The following is a 6,498-nucleotide window of genomic DNA, read 5'->3' as shown; positions in this document are numbered from 1 at the left end:
GGTGGGTGGGCAGCGAATTTCTTCGTCATCCGCATCCCAATCCTGCCGGACATAGTTCGGCCAGGATCCTCCTGACAAGGAGAGAGACCTTAATGAGTTCAGTATGTCGCCAAAGGGCGAGTGCTGAAAAATATCCGTGGAGGTAAACTCCATGATCGGCACCCAATCGGATTCGCTAGGAACGGGCGTAGGCGGTTCGGAGTCCGTGGCCGGAGAAGGATCCGGCAGTTTGACAACACGGCTCTCATGTAGGGTAAGGTCGATGTTCGGCTCGATCACCGCTGAGGATAAGGCTTTCGCGGCGGGGTCCATCCACCCGTCCATGGATGGCGCAACTGGTTCCGAATTGAGGGTCGGAGCGGCTGCCGGTGCGATCTCCTGAACACTATCCGATGGTAGAGCTAAATCGTACTCATCGTGACCGTGTGACGCACAAGGCAGGGGCTCGAATCCGTCGAAGATCTAGTCTCCGCGGATATCGGCCGTGTAGTTTGAGCTTCCAAACCTGACCTGGTGGCCAGGGGCGTAACTTTCGATCTGCTCCAGATGGCCAAGCGAGTTGGCCCGTAGTGCGAAGCCGCCGAACACAAAGATCTGTCCGGGGAGAAAAGTCTCACCCTAGACTGCATCGCTATCGATGATCGTAGGGGCCATCAAGCCTAACGGCGACGACACAGAGGAACTCTCAATGAAAGCACCAATGTCGGTGTCAAACCGGTGGATCTTGGGTAGGGGGTCCCGAACTGTCCGTCTAAGGCGGATGGTAACAGGAGGCAGGGGACACGATGTTTTACCCAGGTTCGGGCCCTCTTGATGGAGGTAAAACCCTACGTCCTGCTTGATTAATATTGATGATATGGGTAGTACAAGAGTAGATCTACCACAAGATCGGAGAGGCTAAACCCTAAAAGCTAGCCTATGGTATGATTGTATGTTGTCCTACAGACTAAAACCCTCCGGTTTATATAGACACCGGAAAGGGTTAGGGTTACACAAGGTCGGTCACAAAGGAGGAGATATCCATATCCGTACTGCCTAGCTTGCCTTCCACGCCAAGTAGAGTCCCATCCGGACATGAGACGAAGTCTTCAATCTTGTATCTTCATAGTCCAACAGTCCGGCGAAAGGATAGAGTCCGGCTGTCCGGAGACCCCCTAATCCAGGACTCCCTCAGCGACTCTTACCAAACTAAAGGGAGAGAGTGCTCACAGTTCTGTCGTATTGATTATGGAAAGAGTTACAGAGTTACAAATAGCCGCGGTCACCCAACGTCTCCCATGATACACGGCACACAGGGCCAACGTGGAGAGTGGTTGTGATCCTCAACGCTAGGAAGTAGTTACAACAATATACAGAAGACTACATACATGCAATGACCGACTTTAACACAATAGTCATCGTGGTGACATCATAGAAGAGGTCCATATCAATGGCGTCACAAGGGGGTCCCAACCGTATGCCCCATCCGGGTCTTCCATGAAATCCATGACCAACATCATAGCTTGTTAATTAAGGACTGATAACCAATGCATTTTTCTTTGCCATGCCATGCAAGTTAATTAATACGCTTGCACATGATTTTGTACACGCTTTTCAAACGATTCGCTGACAGAGGAAGACCTAAGTGTGGCAGTTGGAATTGAGTGCAAACATCCCAACAATCAAGAAGGATGCTGTTGAGATCGATGGACGAACAAGGGTAGTAGGCACTAAGAGCTTTTGCAGCACACTGGAAACATGACTGATAACCTCATCGAAGATTGCAAAATGCTCAACAGGTTGCTGCTATCTTCTTTGCTTGGCGCCAGTAAAACCGTTGTGATGTCCTCATAAAGGGAGGTGTGAAGACATACACTCCAACCTCTCAATCTGTGAAGGCGATCAATAGACGTCGCAAAATCTGAAATCTACTAGTTAAAGTGATCAATTTTTATAATACATATAATTGACATAAAAGACATGAAAGGATATAATAGGGAACACAAAATGAATTTCAGGAGAAAATTCAGTAGATTTAATTCATTTCATTAGTTTTGCCTATATATGCAGTTTCTAATTTTGTTTCAAAAATTTCTTCCATGTCACAGGCACTATGGAGATATTGAAGAAATAAGTGTAGAGGAGCCAATCGAAAGTAGGCCACCATTGTACGCGCACGTTACATTTTACTCACAGATGACACTATTCCGTGTTCTAGACGGGAATATGAGAGTCAAGTTCATGACCAGGGGAAAACATCTATGGGCTCGACAGTTTGTGCCAAAGAAGAAGAAGAAAACTGATGTCTGATGACCTAAGCCTGATTTCATATCCATTCAAGAACATTTTATGCCAAGCATTCTGGAAGCATACTTGAATAGAATCTGCACTTGTAAGATTAATAGATTATTCTTGTGCAAATCTAATTCTTGTGCCTTCTGCTCCTTATTACACATTTGTATCACAGATTTATGGACATAGTTCTTCAGACGCATGACACCGCGAGGACTCAAATTTGTACTTGCTAAGTATTATAAATCCATATTGTTGGTACGAACAGAATGATGTTCACTACCGGAATCGCACCCTATGCCGACGGCCAGGGCCGTCGGCAGAGCCCTGAATGGCCGTCAAGACAGGCCTATGCTGACGGCCCCCGTCGGCATAGGGCCGTCGGCAACATATACGTCGGCGTAGCCAGGAAGGCCGTTGGCATAGAAAGGCCGTCGGCATAGGACCTATCCCGACGGTGTCCGTACATCTATGCCGAAGGCCCTGGCCGTCGGCAACGTTATCGCCTAACGGCGGCCGCCGTCAAGTGTTGACCAACGCGTGCTCGACACGTGGCAAACTAAGCCGACGGCTAGGCCGTCGGCATAGACGTCGGCATAGTTTCAAACTAAGCCGGCGGCTAGGCCGTCGGCATAGACGTGCCACGTGGCGAGCAGGCGTCACCCCTGGGGCGGGTCTATGCCGACGGCCTAGCTGTCAGCTTAGTTTGAAACTATGCCGACGGCTAGACCGTCGGCATAGACCTGCCACGTGGCAGCCACTGGGAGCTCCTGGAGCAGGCCTATGCCGACGGCCTAGCCGTCGGCTTAGTTTGAAACTATGCCGACGGCTAGGCCGTCGGCATAGACCTACTACTGGGAGCTCACGGCAGCTCTATGCCGACAGCCTAGCCGTCGGCATAGTTTCTCTCTGTTTTTTTTTCTTTTTTCTGTTTTTTTTTCAGCTCAATTCATTTGAATATATACAGCATCACACAACAAATATATGCATCACATAACAGCTGGCCCAGCAGCATCACACAACAAATTCATCATCACACATCATAAGAAGCATCGCAAAGCATAAACATATAAGTATCATCACCACCAAGCATATAAGAATCTCACAAACAACAATAAGAAACATCACAAGCATATAAGTATCATCACCACCAAGACCGCCACAATGTGACCCAAAGGCTTAAGCGCCAGGACGTCGAGCACCACAGAGGTCGTCACCGCCAAGACCGCCGAAGCCCAGGTCGTCACTGCTAGCGGCAGCGCTACCGCCAAGACCGCCTCCACCTCCGCCTCCACCTCCGCCTCCGCCTCCGTGGATCGGAGTGGTCGGGCTCCGTGTCTCCGGAGTGCTGCGAAGACCACCGCCAACGGTAGATCCACCTGTTCCCTGGATGTTGAAAAGACATGTGCACGGGATATATGACTGTGTTGAAAGGCATGACATGCTTTGGGTGAATAGATTGGGGATGAACTAACCGGCGAGGGGCCAGCGTTCTGTGCCACAAACTCCTCAAAGCTCATCAGCACTGGTTGTGCTGGAGGGCATTGTGCTGGAGGGAACTGAGGACACCTGCCGGCCGCCATATCCTAAAAAGCCTGCTGCATCTGGCTATCCCTCTGCACTTGGTGTTCATAAAGCCTCTGATGCCACGCCATGGTCTCCTGGCGTGTGTACTCCAGGTAGGCCTACGGTATGACATGATGGAACTCATAAAACTACTAAATGCGGAAAATGAAGTGAGCAATGAAGATAAGAGGGAAAATACTTACAGATTGTTGCTCCTGAAAGAGGGACTGTGTACTGTTCACTGGCTGGCTCGTGCGCTGGCTCAGGCTCGGGTCGATCCGACGAAACTGTGTGTAGGAGATACTAGGAGTGATCACAGCATCGAGAACCGCCTCCCGACCGTGCTCCTTGGGCCCCATCCTCACCACCGCCATGTCGTCCAGAGGCGCCGCAATGGGGTCAGGTGTGTCAGGATGTAACTTCAGATACGCTTCGGAGTAGGCCTTCTTCCTCCCTGCGGTCTTCTTGCCGTAGTACTTGGGCTCGCCAAGCTTGGGGTCCTTCTGCGTATGGGCGATCTCCCACGCCTGCATGTGTGAGAGCGGCCGCTTCAGTTTCTCCTCCTGCACCACCAAACAGAGGTTAGTCATACATAAGAAAGTGATGGTAAATAGAAGAAGAAGAATGTTTAATGGGGTTAGTCATACATTAACTACCTTGTGGAGATAGTGGTTTCGGTTTCCCTGAGCATGTACTCCCTCCGTCCCTCGGTTAGCCTTATTTTTGGTTCTCATAGCCGCCCAGGCTCCAGCCTCATCACACCAAAGATCCACCAATGTCGCCCAGGACTCGTCTTTTCCATAACACCAATTTGGACACACCTACATAATAAAAGCATAATGGCATGTAGGTGTGTCCAAATTGGTGTGATGGAAGCATAAAGCATAAAGCATAAAGCATAATGTACCACAAGGTAATGAAAGCATAATGAAAGCATAATATATGAAAGCATAATGAAAAATCTTTTATACTTACGGCCAAGAACTCGGGCCTCTCCAAGGTAATGCCCATCCTCTGCGCTTCTTCCTTGGTCATCTTCACACCAAGATAGTCATGGTAGTATGTGGAGATGGCCACATAGCGCACCTCGTACTGCATCTGGCGGGCCTTCTTCTTGCATTGGCGCAGCATGATCTGGTCCGCTCTAGCCCTGTGCTCCAGAAGAACTCGATAGAATTTCTACAATCATGCATGAAACAAGAATGGAAGAAGCCATGAGTTAAATCATTTTCATGAAACTAGAATGGACTTGTTCTTCTGAAGAGAACTCACCCAGAAAGTAGTGATCACGGCCTTGGCATGGGTCTCATGGTCCGCGTGGCGGGCCGCTTCCCAGTGGTCCCAGCTCGTGGCCAAAACCCGACGAGCTGGCTGCCTGACTGGATCCGGACAGTACAACCCCGGCCAGTATAACTTCAGCAAGACGGTGATGAGGCCGTTGGGAATACAGACCCCTTTAGAATATATCCAGTTGCTGCAAAAGAATGAACTATTAGCATGTGACAAGCAAAATAAATAACAACCGGAATAAGCATGTGACAAGCAAAATAATGAACCACTTACTCTTTTCCCGTGGGCTCAATGAGCCACTTCTGCTCCTCAGTAGCTGAAACCTGCTTTGGTAGCTTTGCGTTACCATGCAGCCACCCCTTCTTGTCAACCCCCTTCCCGTCACCACCATTATCCCCGCCACCACCCTCCTCCTCGCCTGCCTCCCCCTCCCCAACCTCCTCCCCAACCTCCTCCTCCTCCTCCTCCTCCTCCTCGCCTTCCTCCTCCTCCACCTCCTCCTCCTCCACCACCACCACCACCTCCTCCTCCTCCTCCCTAGAGTGTACCTCACTAGAGGAGGGTACCTCACTAGAGGAGGGCCTCGAAGACAACACCCCTAAGTCGGTGAGGGTGCGCTCTTTCTGGCCGCGACCCCCTGTAGTGGCTCTCCCCCAGCACCTCGTCCTCTAGAGGCTCTCCCCCACCCCCTCCTCCTCTAGGGGCACCTCTCCCTCGACCTCCCTGTGAGGAGTCATCGTCAAGTAGCCGAGGGGGAGGATTACGTGCTCGACCACTCCGACTAGGCAGGCCGACGACCTTGCGTAGGAAACCCACGCCGTCGGCCTTCCCCTTGCCCATGTTCCACGAACCTGCATTGAAAAGAGAAAAAGCAATTAGTAAATTAATGAAATGAAGGAAAAGGAATCATAATAAACACATTAATAAAAATGCATAAAAAGGCATATTCCTAAACTATAGAAAAAAAATACTTGAAACGTACATCTGCTAGAACCCATATGAATCATCACTGTTGTAACCTCTTTCTCGGTCCGTCTCATCATCACTATCAATCATATCATCTTCGTTGTCCGATGGAGGTGGAGGCTCTTCCTCGTCGTCAGCGTCTTCGTTTAACTTTTCTAGCATAAGTATGTCATTTTCATTGACAATGGTCTCACCATCATTTCGTGCATCGTCGATGTTTGGGTCCACATCATCATCACCCAATGGTCTAGCGTCATCGTTTCTAACCACATCATCATCATCATCAGGTTGCTCTTGATAGAACACTCCCTCGTATGTCATGGGGTTAATGTTGTAGTAATCGTCTTCATTCGGGTCTGGTAGCTTACCATGTGGCGACACCTTGAACACAACTTCCCAACCCTT

This window comes from Triticum urartu, chromosome 1A (assembly GCF_056163025.1).
Source record: "Triticum urartu cultivar PI428250 chromosome 1A, HENAU_Tu73, whole genome shotgun sequence".
In the NCBI taxonomy this organism is placed as follows: Eukaryota; Viridiplantae; Streptophyta; class Magnoliopsida; order Poales; family Poaceae; genus Triticum; species Triticum urartu.
Note: the sequence above shows the minus strand (reverse complement) of the source record.